Source organism: Tympanuchus pallidicinctus, unplaced genomic scaffold (assembly GCF_026119805.1).
Source record: "Tympanuchus pallidicinctus isolate F22 unplaced genomic scaffold, pur_lepc_1.0 scaffold9, whole genome shotgun sequence".
NCBI classification, from domain to species: Eukaryota; Metazoa; Chordata; class Aves; order Galliformes; family Phasianidae; genus Tympanuchus; species Tympanuchus pallidicinctus.
In genome coordinates, this window is record NW_026294813.1 from 5,720,179 (window position 1) to 5,731,714 (window position 11,536).

An 11,536-nucleotide genomic window follows, 5' to 3' on the forward strand; every position below is an offset into this window, starting at 1 on the left:
AACGGGCGGTGTCCCCCAGGAGTCTGCCTTGGGACCACTGGTCTTTAACATCTTTATCAATGACATCAGTGCATCCTCAGCAAGGTTGTGATAACCAAGCTGAGTGGTGCGGTTGACATGGCAGAAGGAAGGGATGCCGTTCAGAGGGACCTCGAGAGGCTTGAAACGTGGGCCCGGTGAACCTAATGAGGTTCAACACAGCAAGGCGCAAGGTTTTACACTTGGGCCGGAGGAATCCCAGGCATCCATACAGACTGCAAGGAGCAGTACTTGAGATCAGCCATGCAGAGACAGACCTGGGGGTCTTGATGGATGAAAACCTTCACATGAGCCAGCAGTGTGCTCTTGCAGCTCGAAAAGCAAATGGGATCCTGGGCTCCATCAGAAGAGGGGTGGCCAGCAGGGACAGGGAGGTGATTGTCCCTCTCTCCTCTGCTCTTGTGAGGCCCCATCTGCAGTACTGTGTCCAAGTCTGGAGCCCGTGTACAAGAAAGACAGAGCCATTGGAGAGGGTCCATAGGAGAACCACAGAGATGATCAGGGGACTGGAGCACCTCCCCTACAAAGACAGGCTGAGGGAGCTGGGCTTGTTCAGCCTGGAGAAGAGAAGGCTGCGGGGTGTTCTATTGCAGCCTTTCAATACCTAAAGGGAGCCTACAAAGAGGAGGGGAATCAACTCTTTGAAAGGGTTGATAAGAGCAGGACAAGGGGAAATGGTTTTAAGTTGAAGGAGGGAAGATTTAGGTTGGATGTCAGGGGGAAGTTATTTACAGAGAGAATGGTGAGGTGCTGGAAAAGGCTGCCCAGAGATGTTGTGGATGCCCCATCCTTGGAGGTGTTCAAGGCCAGATTGGATGAGGCCTTGGGCAGCCTAGTCTAGTATTAAATGTGGAGGTTGGTGGCCCTGCATGTGGCAGGGGGTTTGGAGATTCATGATCCTTAAGATCCCTTCCATTCCTAGCCACTCTGTGATTCTGTGATTCTGTGATACAGATTAAATATACTGTTTTTGTAATGCTTTTGCAACAAGCTTTCATCTGTGGCAAAATATCATTTAAAGCTTTCTGTATTTTCAGAAGAAAGGCTCTATCTTGCATTCTCACAGCATTCATCACAAGATGAGTCCTAGATGAGATGAAGCACTTATGAAAGAACGTGCATTAGTGCCTTGTCAGGCATGGAAATTCTTAAACATAGCAAGTAAAATACAATTTTTGTAAGATCAATAATATATCACGTCAGAATTCTGGATTGTCATTAGATGACATTGATGATTCACTAATCAGATGACCTAGAGAGAGAGGTTCTGAGGCTACTGCTCTGGTGTGAAATTTTATGCAGTTCCTGCTGCCAAATTATATGTGCACTGCCAAAAAAGTTGTTAAAACAGCACAGCATAGACAGCACCATGTAATAAATTCAGCTGTATTAAGTTCTGCAGGAGAGCCAAGGGAAGCAGCAGCTGCAGACAGTGGGTTGTAGGCTGTTAGACCAAATGGGCTCTCTGCTCTTGGTGAAAGGTCAGTTGAACTAATGTTAGCAATTTTATCAGATATGCACACGATCAGTGAAGCCTCTATGGGTGTTGTGTTCATTCATTAATTTTGCCTCTGACTTGTCTGCTATTCTTCAGTATGATGTTAGCACATCATGTATTAGTTCCAGTAATCAATGGAAATGACAGTGAGTGATTTTGATGAGTTGCCTAGTCTTTGTGCAACACACTAGATTTTCTTTTGAAAATTTCTGATACAGTAACTGGAAAAAAAACTGGAAAAAAAAAAAGGGGGGGAGAGGGAAAGAGAAGAAATATCTAGTTAAAAGAAGTGCAACTGGTCAGATTGTATATTTTTCAGTCTAAAATGTAAAAGTGCATAAGAAAGTAAATATATCCACATCTAGCTCTAATATGATTTAGTTTTGCTTGTTTTTCTCATCTAATAAACATTTCAAGATAAGAACAGAGTTGTTACTAATGATGTCACAGTGACTTTTTCAAGTACTTCCCGTGAATGCTGTGCAGCTGTGTTAGAAGAGGCTATTGTGGCAGGAAACAACCTAATAGCTATTTTGGGGTCCCTTAGATATGCATGACTCAGGAAGAAAAGAATCATTACTTGATTTGCTATTCTGTCTGAGTGCTTACAATTCTAATCATCAGACCTACTCAAAACATCAGTCCTGTTTCATCAGGGAGATGAATAATAAGCTCTGGAGCTCAAATATAGATCTCATTATGTTTCAGTTAGAGACAACCATCTTCTTTCAGGTCTGAGATCTTAGGTTGAAATTCATACCTAAAGAAGGAGCCCCAGTTTGTCCGTAAGTATCATGTTAACTTCATAAGCATAATTTGGAATCTCTGAAAGAATTTTTCCACTGGAGTAGAGCTGTTGAATAGTTGGCTGTTTCCTGAAACAGGCTGCTCAGTGATATGGTTGATGCCCCATCTGTGGAGAATTTCAAGTTGAGGCTGGATAAACCCCTGGGCAACATGATCTTGTTGTGGTGTCCCTGTTCATTGCAGTGGAGTTGGATTAGATGGCCTTCAGAAATCCCTTCCAACTCTAAGGATTCTATGATTCTATGATTCTATGATTAATGACATATTGTCTGCCTCCATTTTACTCCATATTCACTAACTTCAATGTCTTCTTCATTGTATACATAGTATACTGTCATGCCTGAGAGCTGAGAGATAACTCCTAGCTTTAGATCCTCATTATTGTTAATAAAGGAGAGCTTTCTGCCTCTTTCAGAGAAATCTACCCCCTGTGTTTTGCTGCAGTTTAATTTGTTTGAAGATTAAATTTGTTTGAAAAAGCATTTGGGGGTTGTGTGCCCTGTGAGTATGTCCATACTTTGAATGTTTCTTTCCATTGCCAGTGCTCATTGTGAAATAGTGCACCATGCTAAATTAACAACTGAACATGAACATCTCACCCTAAGGATAGGTTCAGCCACAGTAGCATGATTTAGTGCATTTTGCCAGGGCATCCCAGGGGTGCATCATTTGACACACAGAAATGAAGGTGCAGAGGAGTTGGTCAGGAAGTGAGTCATGCTATTTGTGTATCTGCCCCAAGCTCACAAGAACCTAGAAAATTTGTAGAATATGAGACCATAAAGCAGAAAGATAAATATGGGATACAGAAGATGACCGTCTTGCAAGAGAAGCCATTACTACCACTGTGAGTTCTGCATGTGGTCCCAAACAAAAGATTGGCAGCTGGCCAGTGTCCATAGTTAGTTCATAGCCCATTTACTAAAGGAACAATTGCCTAATTTTAACATTCTGTAGAGTTGGCCAGTTTCTGATCGAAGCTGGCAATGTGCACTCATGCACGTTGTTCCATTGTCTCACCCAGCAGCTAAAACCTCCATCAGGGAAGAATAACAGGAAGTTCATAGGGAAGGACCTCATACACTGCTTCAGCCATTTCTGCAGTTAAGCTCACAGCACAGAAAACATATGTGTTCCTAATTTTTAGGGTACCTAAATAGTGTTTTACTGCCATATATGTCTAGTTCTCACAAGCACAATCAAAATGCCAAGTTGTATATTCTGGAAAAGAAGACTGAGAAGGGATATGAATAATGTTAATAAACATATAAAGGGGGGGGGAGGCAAATGGATAAGGCCAGGCTCTTCTTGGTAGTGTCTATGGATAGGATAAAGAGTAATGGCCTAAAACTGGAACACAGGAAGTTCCATATCAACACATGGAAAAACTTCTTTACTGTAAGGGTAAAAGAGCACTGGAACAAGTTGTCCAGAGAGGTTGTGGAATCTCCTTCTATGGAGATATTCAAGAGCCGTATGGATGCCTACATGTGTAATCCATTGTAGGGAATCTGCTTTACCAAGGGGTTTGGACTCAATGAACTGTTGGGGGCCCTTCCAAGGCCTGCAATTCTGAGATTGTGTGATTCTGTGAAATATGGTCTGGAAATATGTTTGAAAGTAGGTTTTAATTCTATTTGTACTACAGATCCATTAGGTGGCTTCAAGGAAGTCTATTTGTCTCCATTTCCTTATCTGTTATATGGGAACTGCTGAATCATGGCCTGAACCTCTGATTGATCACCTGAAGCGAGCCATGAGTCTGCTACGAGAGCAGAGGTGAAGGCAATTCACCTGTGCTGCCAGAAGGGGTGGAGCCTGGCTCCAGCTCTCCTAGACCCATTTAAGAGCTGGCTACCAGTGGGGAAGGATCTCTTCTGGAGATTCGCTCTGCTGGAGTTTCATAAGCAAGCCTAGGATATGGGTAAGCATCCTCTTCTCTTTTTGTTATTATAACCTGCTTTGCCTAACTCTCTTGTTTATTTCATAATTATAACATCTTAATATTCATTGATTATACATCTGTAAAATGCAATAATATTTTAATCTCATATCTTAAGTGATAGCAGTTTGGGAAATATTAGGGAGGAAAAAAAAGACCAAAACAGTTGGGAGGAAGAAAAAAAATGAGCAAAAGAGATTTTGTTTGAAAATGGTGGTTAATGTGTTCCCACAAAAGAGATACTCTTAAAAGATATAAGGTCAAAAATAAAAACCAGTCAATTGATTCCTGAAGCAGTATCTATCTATGTCTTTTTCAAACCAAGAGAAATTAATAACACAATAATTCTATATATGTAATTCTATACCATATACTATATATATACACTATATATTCTATACTATACTATCAAGAGCTTGTTTCTATATTTCTAGTTACTCTATTAAAATGCTTTTAAATGAGAATTTTATTGCACTGGCAACAAATTGCAATCTTCTTTTGTATTTGCTAATATTCTCTGCAGTCTTTTTGCAGGTGATATGCACAGACAGTATTCTTTCTGTCAGTTCACATAACTTCAGTCAAAATATTCTTTCAGAAAGATGCAGCAGTCTAGAAAATGTTCTATGTTGTTGTGGTTTAACCCCTATGCACCTAACTATCACACACTTTAAATTACTTTTCCTCCCTTCAGTAGGATAGAAGAGAGAATTAAAAAAAAAGAAAAGTAGACCTCTGTATGGGAACTGTTGATTGTGGCCTGAACCTCTGATTAACTACTTGAGGCAAGCAATGAGTCAGCCGCAGGAGCACAGTGAAGTAATTCACTTGTGCTACCAGGAGGGATGGAGCCTGGCTGCACCTCTCCTAATTCCCATTTAAATGCTGACTGCCACTGAGGAAGGATCTCTTTCTGGAGATCACTTCTCGTGGAGTTTATTGGGAGCCTACAGCATTGGTGAGCATTCTTTGTTTTGTTATCTTTCCACTGCAATAATCCTTCTTAGCTTAACCTCTGTACACTTACTGATTGTACACCTCTGTATACCTCTTGATTGTATAAACTCATAGGTTGAGATTGAAACTTTTTAGTAAGACAGGAAATGAAGAGAGAAATAACAGTAATAATAGTCATAGAATCATTAAGATCAGAAAAGACCTCTAATATCATTTAATCCAACTGTCATCACCATCACCACCATGCCCACTAAACTATGTCCATAAGTGCCACATCTATACATTTCTTGAACACTTCCATGGACAGTGACTCCACCACCTTCCTGATCAGTCTGTCCCAGGGTGCTAATATTCTTCCTGAAATTATTCAAAATATCCAGCTTCCCCTAGTGTAACTTAAGGCCATTTCCTCTCATTCCATTACTAGTTAGCTGCAGGAAGATGCCAACCCACCTTGCTACAATTTCATTTCAGATAGTTGAGGGCAATAAGGACTCCTCTGAGCCTCCTCTTTTTCAGAGAAAACAATTCCAGTTCCCTCACCCATTCTTCATACGACTTGTGATCCAATCCCCTTACCAGGTTCATTGCTATTCTCTGAATGTGCTCCAGGACCTCTATCTCTTTCTTGTAGTAAGGGCCCCAAAACTGAATGCAGTGCTAAAAGCACAGCTTCACGACTAATGAGATCAGAGGGACAATCGCCTCCCTGGTTCTTCTGACTACACTATTTCTCATACAAGCCAGGATGCCATTGGCCTTCTTGGCCACCTGGGTACTGCTGGCTCATGTTCAGTCAAGTGTTGACTAATATCCCCAGATCCTTTTCTTCCATGCAGCTTTCCAGCCACTCTGCTTCAAGTCTGTAGCAATGCATGGAGTTGTTGTGGCCAGAGTGCAGGACTCAGCACTTAGTCCTGCCAAAGCTTGTACAATTGCTCCATTTATCCAGTGTATCCAGATCCCTCTGTAGGGCTTTCCTACCCTCAAGCAGATCAATGGTTCCAACTCAGTGTCATCTGCAAAGTTGCTGAGGACACACTCAATCCCCTTATCCAGATAATAAATATATTAAATGAAACTGGCCCCAATACTGACCCCCGAAGAACACCACTGGTGGCCAGTCTCTAGCTAGACTGAACTCTATTCATCACCACTCTTCTGGGCTTGGCCCTACAGATGGTTTTTTACCAAGCAAAAAGTGTACCTGTCCAAGCCACGGGCTACCAGCTTCTCCAGAAAAATACCATGGGAGACAAAGTCTGTAATAAAGTCTAGGCAGACTACATGCACAGCCTTTTTCCTCATCCACCGGGCAGGTCATCTGGTCATAGAATGTTGGTGAAGCAGGATTTGTCTTTCATAAATATATGCTTGCTAGGCCTGATCCCCCGGTTGTCCTGCAAATGCTGTGTGATCATGATTGAGATGATCTGTTCCATGATATTCACCAATACCCAAGTCAGGCTAACAGGCCTGTAGTTCCCCAGATTCTCCTTTTCTCCCTTCTTGTAGGTGGGCATCATGCTGGCAAGTCTCCAGCTGTCTGGAACCTCCCCAGTTGACCAGGACTGCTGGTAGATGGTGGAAGGCAGCTTGGCAGTCACTTCTGCCAGCTCTCTCAGTACCTTCAATTGGATCCCATCTGGGTCCATGAACTTGTGACAGCTCAGGTGGAGTAGCAGATCTACAACTGTTTCCTCTTGAAATGTAGGGGGTTTACTCTGATCTTCGTACTTGACTTTGAGCACAGGAGGCTGATTACACTGACAATACTGGTCTGACCATTAAAGACAGAGGGCACTGAGAACTTCAGCCTTTTCCTCATCCTTGGTGGGAATATTCCCCACCACATCTAATAAAGGATGGAGATTCTCCTGGGTCCTCCTCTTGCTGTAGGTGTATTTGTGAAAACATTTTTTATTATCTCTTGCACTGGTGGCCAGATTAAAGTCTTGCTGGGCTTTTGCCATTTTAATTTTTTCTCTGCATATCCTAGCAACATCCTTGTACTCCTCCCGAGAGAGAGAGAGGCATATATATGTATGTATGTATATATACATGTATACATTTACAGAACAATTAATGCTCACCACCTGCTGACTAATGCTAGCCAGTTCACAAGCAGTGACTGTCCCCCTGTCCCTGCAGGCAACTCCCCTTGCTTTTATAGTTTTTTTTTCACATTATTTCATATGGTATGGAATGTCTCCTTAGCCAGTTTAGGTCAACTGCCCAGCAACTTGTCCACTTCCAGCACCGTTGCTGGCAGAATGGTACAAAAAGCTGAAAAAATAGAAATGTCCTTAGCTTTGTACAGCACTGCTCAGCAGCAACTTGGATATTGGTGTGTTATCAACACTGTTTTTCTCTTGAAACTAAAACATAGCATAATACCAGATACTATGAAGAAAGTCAACACTGTCTCAGATCAAACCAGGACAGTTAAGTTCTTTGATAGTTCACAACGTTTCTCTACCAGTCTTGCACAACAGAAGTAAAATAAAAATCTCCTTGGCTTATGATATTCCAATTTGATTCAGCAGGGCCTGATGGTTTGTGTTTAAATTTTTTTCTAGTTTATGAATTATTCTTTATGTTCTTGGAATAAGCGTGCTCATAAAAAAAATGTTTATTTTATTTATTTTTCCTTCTTCAGAGCAGTACATTATTCTCATCCAGTTAGAAATCCAGTGGGACTGAATACGTCAGTTAAGGACATGCAGGTATAGTGTTATAGAACTCTACCATTTAGACTTATTTAACATTTTTAAAATCATATTTAACATGTATTATTATTTTTTTTTAACAAGAGTAATAGCTGAATTCTGCACCTGGGACAGGACAATCTAGATTATATGTACAGATTGTGGGATGAGAGGCTGGAGAGCAGCCTGATAGAAATGGATCTGCAGGCACTGGTTGGTGGCAAATTGAACATGAGGCAGCAGTGTGCCCTGGCAGCCCAAAGGGCCAACCGGACCCTGGGGTGCCCCAGGCCCAGCACTGCCAGCGGGTGAGGGGAGCGGCTGTCCCCTCTGCTCTGTACTGTGTGGCTTCTCCTACAGCACTGGGTGTGGTTCGGGTGCCACAATATAAGGAGTACGTAAAGCAATGATAGAGTGTCCAAAGGAGAGCTACAAAGCTGGTGAAGGATGTAGAGGACAAGGCGTGTGAGGAGTGGCTGAGTCTCCCGGGTTTGTTCAGCCCAGAGCAGAGGAGCTGCGAGGAGGCCTGATGGCAGCTGCAGCTCCTGACAGGGAGCGGAGGGCAGCGCTGAGCTGTGCTGTGCGTGACAGCGACAGGGCCCAGGGCACGGCATGGAGCTGTGCCAGGGGAGGGGCGGCTGGGGGGTGGGGACAGGGTCTGCACCAGAGGGTGGTCGGGCCCTGAGCTGCCGGAGTTCAAGGAGCGTTTGGACGGCGCTCTGGTTCGTGGCGTTTGGATTTTGGGTGGAGCTGTGTGGAGCCTGCAATTGGGCCCAGGGGTACCTGTGGGTCCCTTCCAACTGTTTTGCAGCGTGTCCCTCTTGGATTTCACAGCGCGAACAGCCAACTTTAGAGATAGCAAACATAATGTTGGTTTCTAGCACCGATGTATCAGGAAACAAAGATGAAAGTCAGCAGGAGCCTTGATTATACATAGGAAAAGCAGATATATTGATCCACATACTGTGCCTATGCAGCAGCTCTTCAGTCAACCCACTCCAATGGCATTCAGGAGGCTGACTTCTCTGGGTTCAGAATCAAAGCATATCAAAAAGATGTCACCTGCACCTCTTCTATAATAGAAACTTGTTGCATATTCTATTTTACTTGCAAGAACAATATTTACCCTTATTACGACATTGTTGTCACAGAGAAGAATTTCAAACCTACCATAGCTGCTTCCACAGTTGAGACAAACATATTAGTGCTGCGCTGAGGCTCAAATGCTGACATTAATGCCATCTCCTTCAGAACACTTTTCAACAGTAGAAGGAATCTGGTTACTAACTATGCACTTTTTGTTGTTGTTGTTCCTGAAGTTTTTAGCTGTGTGAAGTCTGGTTTTTACGAACTGTTGGCTCTATTCAGAAGTTAGAATATTTTTCTGTAGCAGTATTACAGGCACTGATTATTGTAGATAAACTTGTTCTGCGTATCTAGTAAGAAAGAACACTTTCTAAAGCAGCATAGTAGGCAAAGGGAAGGAGAAATGACTGCTGTCCTTAATATTACAATAGTAGCTTTACTTGAGATGATGTTTAATTCTAGCCATTGTCTCTTAAGTTTTCCTCATGAAAACTCCTAGGTCTTCTTTCTCTAGGTCTTCTTTTCATAACCACCTTCTGCTGTCAATAAAAGCTCTGAGAGCAGATAGCTCTGAAAATATCTTCAGTACGGGAGATTATTCTCTGTGAGAACCAGAATTGCATGTAGATCACACATACTTTTTTTTTTTAAACAGATTAATTGAAGGTTTTCATTTGCATCTATGTTGTATTTAAGATGTCAGTTTAAATTATAGATCAAAGTTAGCAGCAATCTGTAATAAAATATTAGTAGCTGTGCTGTATCATCAGTCCTGAAATTGGAAGTAAAGGCAATTTGTAATATTTAACTACTCACAGCTACTTTTCATAGTAATAATAATGCTTGAAAAGAAGATTACATTATATAGAGTAATAGAAACCATACTGCACACAGAAAGGAAGCTCTTTGTTTGACACTAGTTTAACAAAACACCAATAAATTTTAGCATCAAGTTCTCAATATCTTTCAAAATAAGTAGGTGTCATAAGATATATCCTATTCATTTGTTGACATTTTGGATAAATTGAACAAAGACAGTATCATTAAATATGTATAATTTAAACTGATTTGACTTTAAGGCAATCTGATATTTAATTGCAACATGAGTGAATAAACTATGTATTTCCTTTCCAGAATTATTTTTGATAAGATTATAATTATAGATGTTTAATTAAAAGGGCATTTTTAGGGCAACTTCTAGGCAAGATCATGACTCTATTCACTAATAATTCAGAAGTGAGCAATCAGAATTGACTTCTTACATGTAATTGCACCCAGGGTATATATTTAAGTTACCTGTAACGTGCCTTCTGTGGCTGCAATTCCACCTCACATGATGTATCTCTTTCTGCAGACCCTCTACTAACTGGTGGAAGGAGGTTGGTTGGAACAATGACAAAGAAAAGAATAAACAGCCGAACTAAACTGGACCTTTAAAAATAATTTGCACTTTCCTCACACCATTTGTTTGCTCTTTGGCCAGAGGAGGTTTGTTCAGGTAAGCAGACTAGAAACAGTATGGCCTTAAATTTGTTAGAATGTTAATCATAAATGTCTGTGTTTGTGAAGACATGTTTGCTGTAATTGGTGCCTTGATTTTTCATATGCTTCAGTTCTCTTGCTGTGCTTTTTCAATTACAGAGACCTGGCCCTTAAAAAGGTGAATTCAAATCTGTTTGGGATTCTGCAATATTCAAGCTACTGCTTTTGAACTAGTGAGAGAACAGCTTCAGATATGAATCCTGAGTGTTGGAGACCTGCAATGAACTTCAGATCCATGAAAGTCTCTTTTTTTTCCCCACCAATTTCCATGAGATCAGCATTTCTTTGCTATTCAAGAGCGTCTTTAGAAATGTGCTTAGGACTTGTTTTCTTTTACTTCTGAACGGCACTGCAAAGGGGTTTTGTAGGATTAACCACACTCTGCTTCTATGTTGTTTACCCCTCTGAAGCTACAGGGATCTGTTTCTCAAGGGATTTGCTCTCACATCAACACCTTTTGTGGCTTCACAAGAATTGATTACTGTATACAAATCCCTGAATGCATGGAAAGGAGAATAAACTCTCCCCATAGTCTCAGATTATATTTGGCTCGATCTCATTATCCAGTTTGTTTACATTGTTTTAAATTAAGCATTTGGTAAGTCAAAGTCCAGTGTCTCCAAAACACTTTAAATGTATTTGCTACCACTGCAGTTTTATATACTCCACAAATGTATCTTCTCATCAAAGTATATCACTGAATTCTAGTGACAGTTGGGTGAGATTATCAACAATTTTGTACCATTTTCTTGTCATGTATTACCTCTGAATGTTCATGTTACTTTCTGCTTCCAGTCTTTCCCTAATATTTACTTCAGTTTGTTTCCTAATATTTTGATTCATCATAGGGTAATAAAAGTTTATCATTAGCACTGTAGCATCGCATCATATTTTGAATATATATCATGGCAACCTTTTACCTTACAGCAGCTGTTAACAAATTCAGTGATAAAAAGA

General features: G+C 41.1%; 1 long non-coding RNA gene across 1 annotated transcript; it reads left to right on the top strand.

Moving 5' to 3' along the window:
* The first annotated feature begins 4,127 nt into the window (after positions 1 to 4,127).
* LOC128074541 (uncharacterized) lies at positions 4,128 to 11,123 on the top strand. Its single transcript, XR_008203219.1, has 3 exons — positions 4,128 to 4,268; positions 10,392 to 10,535; positions 10,679 to 11,123. It is a non-coding gene; the product is annotated as an uncharacterized LOC128074541 (long non-coding RNA).
* The last annotated feature ends 413 nt before the right edge of the window (positions 11,124 to 11,536 follow it).